Below are 13,493 nucleotides of genomic sequence, written 5' to 3' on the forward strand. Positions count from 1 at the left end.
GCTGGGGGGGGTGAGGGTGTGCACTGTGTGGTTTAGGTGACTGAGCTTTGCTGGTGAACTTTATGACTGGGCTGTGGGGATGGTGTTCTGTTGAAACAGAGAACATGACGGCAGATAAAAACCGTACGGCTCATCCAGTCTGCCCATCTGCGAAGTCCCTTGCACTCCCTCGGAGAACCTCTGTGCTTGTCCCACGCTTTCCTGAATTCAGATACTATGCTCATCTCCTCCACCTCCATAAGAAGGCTGTGCCATGCACCCACCACCCTCTCTCTGTAAAGAAACATTTCCTAAGCTTACTCCTGTCTCTATCCTCTCTCACCCTCATCGCCTGACTCCTTTCTATTGACGAAGGCTCTTCTCCGGTGCATTTATTCCTTGGAGGTTTGCAGATGTTGGCCTTGCAATGGGTTCTGCTGGATTCATGGCTCGTGCTGTGTTTGTTGAGCCACAGATTGGTTGTGGTGACTCAGCATTGGGGGTGCTCTGTATGGTTGGGGTGATTGGGATGTGGGGGGCGGGGTCCTTTGTATGTTTGGGGTGACTCAGCATTGGGGGTGCTCTGTATGGTTGGGGTGATTGGGTTGTTGGGGGGGGGGTTGTATGATTGGGGTGACAGCATTGGGGGTGCTCTGTATGGTCGGGGTGATTGGGTTGTGTGTGTGTGTGGGGGGGGGGGTCCTTTGTATGGTTGGGGTGACTCAGCATTGGGGATCCTTTGTATGATTGGGGTGACTCAGCATTGGGGGTCCTTTGTATGATTGGGGTAACTCAGCATTGGGGATCCTTTGTATGATTGGGGTGACTCAGCATTGGGGGTGCTCTGTATGATTGGGGTGACTGGGCTTTGTGGGTAATAGGACGTGGGAGCTGCTCTTGCTCTGAGGACAAGCAGGATGACCAGTCTCAATCATGGGTGACATCATCTGATGCAGCCTGGCAGGGAAATCTGATTTGAGTTTATGGAAACTTTGAGCATGCTCTATTTATTTATTTATTTACTTATTTGCACGCAGTTATATTCTGCATCTTCCCTGGCAGGTGTTCAGCATTTCCTACCGCAACGTGTCTCATCTCTTCTATGCAGCCCACCACTCACAGCTCTTTGTCTCTCCTGCTTCTTTTTATTTTGTTTTTATTTAAAATCTTTTCTATACCGTCGTTAAGTTAAATACCATCACAGCGGTTTGCAGGAAGGCACATAAAACAATGATGATAAATGTATAGGAACATACATTCTAGACTGGTGCCATTAAGATTCGGTTACATAGTTTTGTGATCAATACTATTTGGTGAATGTGGTCAATCTTGTCCTTTTATACAGGTATCATTTTATTTACAAGAATAATTTTATAAGCTGTATATTTTATGTTAGCAGTAAGGTAAAATAATAAAATGCACACAAATTAGGTGCTGTGTGCAGATGTTCTACTGCCTGTCCCCTTCTACTTTCTATTCCCCATTCTCTTTGTGATAAGCTTGTTTAAAAAGCCGTTTTTAAACTTTTTAAAAAAAGAATTGATGTCTCTTTGTAACCTGATCTCTAGGGGCACGGTGTCCTGCTAATGATAATGCCCGTTCTCTAACTCGGGTCAGTCTTGCTGTTCTGATAGAAGGAATGGTTAGCAGTGTAATCTGATCTCTAGGGGCACGGTGTCCCATAGTATAGGGCCTGCTAATGATAATGCCCGTTCTCTAACTCGGGTCAGTCTTGCTGTTCTGATAGAAGGAATGGTTAGCAGTGTAATCTGATCTCTAGGGGCACGGTGTCCCATAGTATAGGGCCTGCTAATGATAATGCCCGTTCTCTAACTCGGGTCAGTCTTGCTGTTCTGATAGAAGGAATGGTTAGCAGTGTAATCTGATCTCTAGGGGCAGGGTGTTCCATAGAATAGGTCCTGCTAATGATAATGCCCGTTTTCTAACTCGGGTTAGTCTTGCTGTTCTGATAGAAGGGATGGTTAGCAGTGCTATGTAATCTGATCTCTAGGGGCAGGGTGTTCCATAGTATAGGTCCTGCTAATGATAATGCCCGTTTTCTAACTCGGGTTAGTCTTGCTGTTCTGATAGAAGGGATGGTTAGCAGTGCTATGTAATCTGATCTCTAGGGGCATGGTGTCCCATAGTATAGGTCCTGCTAATGATAATGCCCGTTCTCTAACTCGGGTTAGTCTTGCTGTTCTGATAGAAGGGATGGTTAGCAGTGCTATGTAATCTGATCTCTAGGGGCACGGTGTCCCATAGAATAGGTCCTGCTAATGATAATGCCCGTTCTCTAACTCGGGTCAGTCTTGCTGTTCTGATAGAAGGAATGGTTAGCAGTGCTATGTAATCTGATCTCTAGGGGCATGGTGTCCCATAGAATAGGCACTGCTAATGATAATCCCCGTTCTCTAACTCGGGTCAGTCTTGCTGTTCTGATAGAAGGAATGGTTAGCAGTGCTATGTAATCTGATCTCTAGTGGCACGGTGTCCTGCTAATGATAATGCCCGTTCTCTAACTCAGGTCACTCTTGCTGTTCTGATAGAAGGGATGGTTAGCAGTGCTGTGTAATCTGATCTCTAGTGGCACGGTGTCCTGCTAATGATAATGCCCGTTCTCTAACGCGGGTTAGTCTTGCTGTTTTGATAGAAGGGTTGGTTAGCAGTGCTTTGTAATCTGATCTCTAGTGGCACGGTGTCCCATAGAATAGGGCCTGCTAATGATAATGCCCGTTCTCTAACTCGGGTTAGTCTTGCTGTTCTGATAGAAGGAATGGTTAGCAGTGCTATGTAATCTGATCTCTAGTGGCACGGTGTCCTGCTAATGATAATGCCCGTTCTCTAACGCGGGTTAGTCTTGCTGTTCTGATAGAAGGGATGGTTAGCAGTGCTTTGTAATCTGATCTCTAGGGGCACGGTGTTCCATAGTATAGGGCCTGCTAATGATAATGCCCGTTCTCTAACTCTGGTCACTCTTGCTGTTCTGATAGAAGGGATGGTTAGCAGTGCTATGTAATCTGATCTCTAGTGGCATGGTGTTCCATAGTATAGGGCCTGCTAATGATAATTCCCGTTCTCTAACTCGGGTTAGTCTTGCTGTTCTGATAGAAGGGACAGTTAGGAGTGATCTCAGGTTTCTATGTGGGACATGTACACATAGTGCTGTGTTCAGCCATTCTGCTTTTTCATTATGTATTAATTTGTGTATGGTGCATAGTGTTTTGTACTGTATTCTTTGCTTGATGGGTAACCAGTGTAATTCTGCTAGAGTTCCAGTAATGCGGTCTCTTTTTTTTTTCTTTTACCTGTCAGAATTCTTGCTGCAGTGTTTTTGTAGTATTTGGAGTGGTCTTAGCGTTGTGTATGGTAATCCTAATAGTAATGCGTTGCAGTAATCAGTGCTTGCAAATATTAAAGCTTGTAGCACTATTCTGAAATTTGTAGGTGTTAGTAGTGGTTTTAATCTCCTGAGGATCATGAGCTTTGCATAGCCTTTCTTTACTTTTAAAGATATGTGTTGTTTCTTGCTGAGTTCTGAGTCTATTATCACTCTGAGGTTCCGTACTTTCTCTGATAATTCTATTTTCTGGTTATTTTTAAGCATAATTGTGTTTTGAATGACCTCAATATTCTTTTGTTCTAAGTGTAAAAATTCGTTTTTTTCAATGTTAATAACTAGCTCCATTTGGTTTAGTAGCTGTTTGATGATATCTAGGTACATGTTAGCTAGGTTTAGTGTTTTTTCAATTGTGTTATTGATGGGTAGGATTAGTTGAATGTCATCCGCATATATGTAATATATGATACCCAGGCCTGCCAGTAGGTGGCAAAATGGCAGTAGGTATATGTTAAAGAGTGTTGCAGACAAGGCTGATCCCTGTGGTACTCCTGTTTGAAGGTTTATTTTTTCTGATATTACATCTTTGATCTGTACTTCCTGAGAACGCAGGATTCAGTTTTGTAGGGCTCCGTGATCTTTTCCTTTCCCTGAAATTGTAAAAGGAGGTGGACTCCTGTGCTGTAGTGTGGTCGGCACAACCTAGAGAGTGAGCATGCTGGGTCCACGCCAGCAGCAGGCAGATGAATCCTGGGATGGAACTGAACTGGAGCTTCACCTTTAGCAGCCCCTTTCACCACAGATTCAGCCCTCGGGTTCCGGGTGCTGACAGGACATAAGCGAGAAGATGGCGAGTCTGAGATCAGGTTGGATTAGGAGCACAGATCTTCACCAAACTTAATCTCCAAGGGGTGATAACCTCATATGCATACAAGAAGGTGATGAGTGGAAGACGGTGTTTAATACTAGAGATGGCTACTATGAGTACCTAGTCATGCTGTTTTGACTATGTAACGCCCCTGTGTTATTCCAGCATTTGGTCAACAAAATCTTTCAGGGCCTCCTGTATTCCCAAGTTGTGGTGTACTTAGATGACATCCTCATTTTCTCACGATCTCTGGTTCAACATCAGGTGCACATCTAGCAAATATTATAGAGACTGTGAGGACATCATCTGTTCGCAAAACTGGAAAAGTGCACTTTCGAGAGGAAGAGCTCCCATTCCTGGAGTGCATCATTTCCTGCTATGGGTTTCGGATGGACCCTGGAAAAGTAAAAGCCATCCTGGACTGGCCCAGGCATTGCAATGCTTCTTTGGCTTTGCCGGTTATCAGAGACAGTTTATATTCAGATGTTCATCTTAGGCTGATCCCCTAATGCCATGACCAAGAAGAGCGTGGACACTAAGCACTGGCCAGAAGAGGTCACTAAGGCCTTTCTGCACCTCAAACAGGCGTTCTCACAAGAGCCTTGCTTACAGCACCCCGACCCGGCTAAACCTTTCGTCATGGAAGTAGATGCTTCTGCCCTTGGGATAGGGGCTGCCTTCACTCAACAATGTGACAAGGTGATTAAAACGAAAAGAAACGGAAGACGGTCTCGTATTGCAGAATGCAACAAAAGTAGGGTGAGACCAATCGTTGTATAGTTTAAAAAAAATAGTCTTTACTTAGCACAATATCAAAATAAATAAAATACTCTTGCCCAACTCTGGCCAAGTTTCGCCTTAATAAGAGGCTGTGTCAGGGGCTGTAAAATAACAAAGTATGAAGTATATAAATAGATAAAATAACTATAAAGCATACACATATGTTGAATCAATATACCATCAATACAATTGTATAATTTAAATATAAAGATAAGACATATATGAATAAAGATAAAAAATATTCCAGTAATAGATTGACAAATACCCTACAAAACTAAAGATCTAAAAGATAACTGCTTGCTGATTAAAAACAGGCATATAAGAGGCGTCGAGCTGTCCCTTAATTTAAACCTGGAGATCTAGTGTGACTTAGCACACTAAACTTGCATCCTAAAATGCCCTCTACCAAGTTCACACCCAGGTTCTGTAACTTTTCAGCTGACATTCACAGCACTTTCCACATTTCTCTTAAAATCTCTGGTTCTCTTCTGGCTTTTATGACATCCTCCTAACCCCACTGAAGCTATGGCTGAGGCTGTCGCTAAGTTTTGTATTCCCAAATACTTGTTTGGAAAGAGGAGAATTCCTGGGAGGCAGAATCCAACCTGTGAGGCCCCTGATGGTGAGAAACGTCCATCGTCTCTTCTTCCAGAAGCCTAGGAGCTTGGGGAGAGGGCTTGTGTGTGTGTGGTGTGTGTGTGTGGTTACTGTAAAGTTTGCCGGTAATGGGGGCCATCCTGCAAGTTGCGGCACTCACTCTCAGGAATGTGGTGGCCCCCAGCACTATGTGGCTCTTCAGTGGCCAGACGCCGCCACCAAGGCCCCAGCTAGGTGCACTGCACCTGTCCCTAGCCACGCGCCCTCATCCTGGCTGTCTGGGGAAGGAGCTCTGTGGTGCTTCTTGATGACATTGGCGTGGCTGGCTATTTAAACCCCACTCATGCTTCCTGCCAGTGCCACAGAAACAGGTCCCCTGCTTTGCAGCCTGTGTTGCTGTGTTATCCTGAATCCTTGCCTCATCCACTCTGTCCCATCCTTCCTGCCTGTCCCGCCTCGTCCAGCTCCCCCTGCTTTGCTTCTACCCTTGCCTTGGACTGACCTTTTGGATTTGACCATCACCTGGACTACGTTTTCTCGCTGTCTGCACTGACTCTTGGCCAGTCCCTGGTGTTTCTCTGATTGCTACCTGCCCAGGCCTCGATTTGACCCCCAAACTCTCTCCTACTCTCTGCCTTGTGGGACCATTGCCTATACCCTGCCGGCCCCTAGAACCCAAGGGCTCAACAAGTGGGGAACAGGGCTGGTAAAGGTGAAACTCCAGCTCACTCCCATCCCAGGGCACATTTGCCAGCTACCGGTGTGGGCCTAAGGGGTTCGCTTGCTAGGCTGCACCAACCACAGCACAGCACAAGCTTCCACTTCCCTTACACAAGTGTCTCAGCTTGCTTTTTGCTAAAAATATCCGTAAAAGCATTGGAAGGCCCTGAGGTATTTCTACTACAAAGGCCACAGACTCTGGATCTGGAACAAAAGGCAAAAAGCAAGAAGGAAACCAAGAGACAATCTTCTCAAATGCCAGTCAAAGAGTAGGTTATGTAACTGAAGCCATGGTAATCCCAGGAGAACCATATAGGAAGGTGACTCAAGACTCAGAATGAAATGATTGTGGAGTGCCATATACTCACTAGTAAATTCAGGTCCAGGTCCACTGTGACCCATTGTGCGCCTCCTTGATTTAAAATCCAGGCTGATGAGATTGCCTGCTGCCCCAGACTCAATGAAGGCAAAGATCTCCACTGAGTCCCATGACCATTGCAAAGAGACTGAGACTGAGAAGCACTGGGCCAAATAGTTCAGAAAATCATCAACAAAATCCAAAGGAATCTGCTCCTGGGATGACAGAGGTGAATGTTGATGAGGTCTGGGTGCACATGAACAGATTCTGACCAAGTGTCTGAGGTCAGCACAATAGAAACTAAGTCCTAGCCTCTTTCTGTGACCTTTCTCCATTTCGGAAAGGCATGTACCAGTTCCATAGCCTCCTCGAGTGGAGAGAAAGGGTTGGTCCATGGAATTGCATAGAGTGAAGAGCCTGTGGTGGCCAACGGGAGCTGCATTTGTTGTTCTTGAAGATGGGCTTCCAGGCTCAGTTTACTTTCTTTTATACTTTCTCTAAAACAGATCTGCCTTACACATTCGCTGTTCTCTTTTCTTTGTTCTTTACAGCTTAACCAGCCCCCCAGCAAGGAGATACAGCAACTGAACCATATACACATTATTCACATTATTGCCTCTCCAGGCAACGCACTTCCCTTACCTTTAAACTATAATGTTTCTTCAGGCTCGACTAAGCGAAGCAGCTGCCTGTGCATAGTAAAAACAGTTTCTTGTGCTCTAGCTAAAATCTCTCTCTCTCTTTAAGCTATAATACCTGTTCATGGTAACTTTCATTTAAGCTACATTGTGACTTATTCATAAAAAGCAATGTCTTATGCTTCTCTTGCAGTGTTCTTTAACGTGGGGCTACCTTATCCCTATGTGTACACCGAAATATCTTCATATCCACATTCCCTGTAATCTAATACAGGCTGTTATAGGTAAAAGAACATCTTTTGAAAAATGCAAAAGGGATCCAAATGAAAAAAATAGGAAACTGCATAAGCACTGGCGAGTTAGATAAGAAAGGTAAAGAGAGAATTTGAAAAGAAGCTTGCCGTGGAAACAAACACTCATAATAAAACCTTTTTCAGGTACATTCGAAGCAGAAAGCTCACAGGGAAGTCGATTGAACTACTAAATGATCAAGAAGTAAAAAGGGCACTTAGGGAAGACAAGGCCTTAGAGGAGAGACTAAATTAATTCCTTGCTTCAGTCTTTACTGAGGAAGATATAAAGGAGATACCTATGCCAGAAATTAAATTTAAAGGTGACAAGTCAGAGGAACTGAAACAAGTCTCAGTGATCCTGAAAGATATAATATGGCAAATTGACAAACTAAAGAGTAGCAAATCACATGGACCAGATGGTATACATCTCAGTGTTTAAGAACTGAAAAGTGAAATTGCAGACCTACTGTTAGTAAGTTGTAAATTATCTTGATAATCATCTATGGTACCTGAAGATTTGAGGGTTGTCAATATAACGCCAATTTTAAAATGGGTTTCAGCAAACTACGGACCAGTGAGCCTGATGTTAGTGTTGCAGTCGGACACTGCTAGCGAGGTAGTGGACCCTTGGGCCGGCCTACCTAGGGTGATGGGGTAGGCCGGGAGGCGGAGCCACAGGCAGGTGGTGTTCACCCAGGAACCAGAAACCCCCTGGGAGGAGCCCGAAGGGCACTGGGACCTCGGGACTGGGAGTAGAGGCAGAGAGTCCAGAGGCAGAGATGGGCTTAGGCCGGGACCAGAGCAAACAGTAATGATAGGAAGTCCAAGGTACCCGGGAAGCAGGGAACCGGCTGTACAGGGCCGAGGGCCAGCTGAAGACAGGGCAGCGGGCGGCAGCGGAGTCTGTAGCAAACCGGAGGCAGAAGCAGGCTGGGAGCTGAAGCAGAGTCCGTAGGAAAGCGGAGGCTGAAGCAGGCTGTAGACTGAAGTGGAGTCTGTAGCAGACCGGGGCTGAAACAGGCTGTGGTCAAGGCTGGCTGCAAGCTGAAGCGGAGTCGGAAGCAAACTGGAGTCAGAGTCAGGCAGCAGGCTGAAGCGAAGTCGGAAGCAAACCGGGGTCAGAGGCAGGCAGCAGGCTGAAGCGAAGTCAGAAGCAAACCGGGGTCAGAGGCAGGCAGCAGGCTGAAGCGAAGTCGGAAGCAAACCAGGGTCAGAGGCAGGCAGCAGGCTGAAGCGAAGTCAGAAGCAAACCGGAGTCAGTCAGGCAGCAGGCTGAAGCGAAGTCGGAAGCAAACCAGAGTCAGAGGCAGGCAGCAGGCTGAAGCGAAGCCGGAAGCAAACCGGGGTCAGAGTCAGGCAGCAGGCTGAAGCGAAGTCAGAAGCAAACCGGAGTCAGAGGCAGGCAGCAGGCTGAAGCGAAGTCAGAAGCAAACCGGAGTCAGAAGCAGGAACGTGGAGATCACCAGGAACGCAACTAAGAACAACTATGGAGTTGTGAACCTCGTTGCAAGGCAATGAGAGAGAGTTTGAGCGCCGGTTATATCGGGACTTGGGCGTGACGTCAGCAGCACCGGCGGGGCCAGGCTTCCAGGAGTTGAGCGCTCAAGATGGGCGTCCTCGTGCGCGCGCGCGCGAGACAGAGGAGAAGCAGGCACGTAATGGCGGCCGCCACGTGGAGTGAGGGAAGCCCCCGGGACCCAAAGCAGGCGGAACGCAGCGATTCCTGAAGCGGAGGTAGGCAGGGTTGAGCCCTGAGCGGGGCGAAGCGGTGGAGACCGCAACAGTTAGTGCTGGGAAAAATGGTAGAAACCATCATAAAGAAGAAAATTACTGAATATATTGATAGTCAAAGCCAACATGGATTTAGCCAAGGGAAGTCTTTCCTCACCAAACTGCAACATTTTTTTGAGGGTGTAAATAAACCTGTGGATAAAGGTGAGCCAGTTGAAAAAGGGCATCTGTATTTCCAGAAAAAGTCCCTCATGAGAGTCTTCTGAAAAAAAAAATAGTCATGGTATAAGAGGGAATGTCCTATGAACATTGGATTTGGAACTGATTAAAAGATAGAAAACAGAGAGAAGGACTAAATGGTCAATTTCGTCAATGACGAAAGGTGAATAGTGGAGGGGATCTGTTCTGGGACCACTGCTTTTTGGCATATTTATAAATGATCTGCAAATGGGAATGAGTGAGATGATCAAATCTGTAGATGACACACAATTATTCAGATATGTTAATTCACAAGAGAATTGTGAGAAACTGCAAGAGGACCTCACAAGTTTCAGAGACTGGGCATGCAAATGGCAGATGACATTTAATGTGGACAAGTGCAAAGTGATGCAGATAGGGAAGAGCAATCCATGTTAGAGCTACACAATGCAAGGATCTGCATTAGGAGTCACCACTCAGGAAAAGGATCTAGGTCTCATACATTGAAATCCTCTGCTCAGTGTGCAGCAGCAGCAGCAGCCAAGAAAGCAAATAGAGTGCTGGGGATTATTAGGAAAGGACTGGAGAATAAAACAGAGAATATCATAATGTCTCTGTATCACTCCATAGATAAACCATACAATGAGCATTGTGTGCAGCAGCAGCCAAGAAAGGAAATAGAGTGCAGGGGATTATTAGGAAAGGAATGGAGAATAAAACAGAGAATATCATAATGCCTCTGTATCACTCCATAGAGAAACCATACAATGAGCATTGTGTGCAGCAGCAGCCAAGAAAGCAAATAGAATGCTGGGGATTATTAGGAAAGGAATGGAGAATAAAACAGAGAATATCATAATGCCCCTGTATCACTCCATAGAGAAACCATACAATGAGCATTGTGTGCAGCAGCAGCCAAGAAAGCAAATAGAGTGCTGGGGATTATTAGGAAAGGAATGGAGAATAAAACAGAGAATATCGTAATGCCTCTTTTTCACTCCATAGAGAAACCATACAATGAGCACTGTGTGCAGCAGCAGCCAAGAAAGCAAATAGAGTGCTAGGGATTATTAGGAAAGGACTGGAGAATAAAACAGAGAATATCATAATGTCTCTGTATCACTCCATAGAGAAACCATACAATGAGCATTGTGTGCAGCAGCAGCCAAGAAAGCAAATAGAGTGCTGGGGATTATTAGGGAAGGAATGGAGAATAAAACAGAGAATATCATAATGCCCCTGTATCACTCCATAGAGAAACCATACAATGAGCATTGTGTGCAGCAGCCAAGAAAGCAAACAGAATGCTGGGGATTATTAGGAAAGGACTGGAGAATAAAACAGAGAATATCATAATGTCTCTGTATCACTCCATAGAGAAACCATACAATGAGCATTGTGTGCAGCAGCCAAGAAAGCAAACAGAATGCTGGGGATTATTAGGAAAGGAATGGAGAATAAAACAGAGAATATCATAATGTCTCTGTATCACTCCATAGAGAAACCATACAATGAGCATTGTGTGCAGCAGCAGCCAAGAAAGCAAATAGAGTGCTGGGGATTATTAGGAAAGGAAGGAGAATAAAACAGAGAATATCATAATGACTCTGTATCACTCCATAGAGAAACCATACAATGAGCATTGTGTGCAGCAGCAGCCAAGAAAGCAAATAGAGTGCTAGGGATTATTAGGAAAGGACTGGAGAATAAAACAGAGAATATCATAATGCCTCTGTATCCTCCATAGAGAAACCATACAATGAGCATTGTGTGCAGCAGCAGCCAAGAAAGCAAATAGAGTGCTAGGGATTATTAGGAAAGGACTGGAGAATAAAACAGAGAATATCATAATGTCTCTGTATCACTCCATAGAGAAACCATACAATGAGCATTGTGTGCAGTTCTGGTCACCACATCTCATGAAAGATATAGCAGAATTAGAAAAGGTACAGATAAAGGGGATGGAACGATTCACATATGAGGAAAGGCTAAAGAGGTTACGTCTCTTCAGTTTGGAGAAGAGATGGCCAAGGGGAGATATGATAGAGGTCTATAAAATAATGATGGAGTGGAACGGATAAATACAAGCCAGTTGTTTACTCTTTCAGAAAGTTCAAAGACTATGGGACATGCGATGAAGTTATTAAGTAGCACATGTAAAACTAATAGAAAATATTTTTTTACTCAATGCAACTTAAGGACTAGAAAATCATTGTGAGAGAAAGTGGTGAAAGCTGTTGGTGTAGCTGGTTTAGAAAAAGTTTGGACAAGTTCCTGGAGGAAACGTCAATTAGCAATTATTAAGGAAGAGTTACAGAAATCCCCTCCTTATTCTTGGGATAAGCAGCTTAGAATCTCTGTACCCTTTGGGATCCTGCCAGGTACTTGTGACTTGGATTGACTGCTGTAGGGTGCTGGGCTTGATGGAGCTTTGGTCTGACCCAGTATGGAAAATCTTTTGTTCTTATGGACTGCAAGAGAGCTTTTTCCTTCTATGTGGAGCAGACTGAAGGCCTTAAAGTCTACCAAGTTTTTGGGGTTTTTTTCTTTTGACACCAACAGATCTGGGATTGCTGTTGCCAAATGCACTTTAAATATTTACTGGGCATGATGTAAATGCACAATAAATAAATATCACATTGGCTGGCAGAGTGCATCTCATTCTGTTCTCAGCTGAGCATGGATCTGGCAGGACAAGACCAGGATGCTGGCAGTTAAAATTTTGTCTCTTTTGTTGTTGTTGTTGTTGTTAGCAAAGGTGTACTAGTTATATCTTTTGACGATATCTGGCCAGACAAGGCTCGATAACTTAACCAGACAGAACTGAGATTCAGCTAAATTAGCTGGATAATTTTAGCTTCTCCCAAAGATACCCCTGGAATGTCTTTTGTATTCAGCAGGATTCTAGATGGATGATGCTTTACCCAATTAACATCTAGCTGGGTAAGTGGCTCAATATTCAGGAACTTACCATTTACATGAATAACCTGTGAGTTATCCATCTGAAAGGTTTCGAATTTTGACCTCTGTGAGGCCAGTAATTAGAGCCTTTTGCCTGGCAAATTTTGGACTTAGCTGGACTTACGGCAGGATTTGAAAATCCTATCATACCGAGTAGTCCTCAGATAGCGGGATAACTTTTTATCCAGCTAGGTCAGGGGCAGGGTGGGGAGGTCCCGGGATCGAGCTGGCTATCTGGTTAAATTAGCTAGATAATAAATGCTGATTTCCAGTGTTGTCCAGCGGATATAACTGGATAGATTTAGGACTGTTGATGAGCAGTCCTAAACTTAGCTGGATAAACTTCTCGTAGCGGTGTGGGAGCACTACTAAATAGCCCTGCAACGTTAGCTAGCTGTCCAGTTGGTGAATATGGAGCTCTATATGATGGTGAACTAACTTAACGAAGGTATAGATGATATAGACTTAACGACTTAATGACGGTATAGATGGTATAGAAGAGAGCCAGTCATTGTGTTACATGTGGATACCAACAATATAGGAGGGTCTGCAGGATACATTTAGGATTATAGGTAAGAAATTGGAGTCCACTTTGAATATAATGAGTTCTGGTAGGTTAAGACCCAGGAATCCAAGAAGTTTCCCAAGTGATATCTGTACAGAATGCTTTCAAGGCATTGGCAATAAAAGACAACCCTACAAAGGCATCTGATATGGAGACAGAGTGGGCCACATTCACATCTAGCACAAGACTTCCTCACCTCTTCCTCTAGAGGAGGGGCTGGATTCATCAGACGTGTGGTAACACAAGACTTCCTCACCTCTTCCTCTAGAGGAGGGGCTGGATTCATCAGACGTGTGGTAACACAAGACTTCCTCACCTCTTCCTCTAGAGGAGGGTCTGGATTCATCAGACGTGGTAACACAAGACTTCCTCACCTCTTCCTCTAGAGGAGGGGCTGGATTCATCAGACATGTGGTAACACAAGACTTCCTCACCTCTTCCTCTAGAGGAGGGGCTGGATTCATC

At 44.7% G+C, this 13,493-nt stretch overlaps 1 protein-coding gene across 3 annotated transcripts in view; it reads left to right on the forward strand.

The window, feature by feature from the left end:
• Positions 1-13,493, forward strand: part of LOC115079721 (sphingomyelin phosphodiesterase 5-like) — a 94,443-nt gene that overhangs the window by 43,975 nt on the left and 36,975 nt on the right. The window lies entirely within an intron of this gene.

This window comes from Rhinatrema bivittatum, chromosome 1 (assembly GCF_901001135.1).
Source record: "Rhinatrema bivittatum chromosome 1, aRhiBiv1.1, whole genome shotgun sequence".
Taxonomy (NCBI): Eukaryota; Metazoa; Chordata; class Amphibia; order Gymnophiona; family Rhinatrematidae; genus Rhinatrema; species Rhinatrema bivittatum.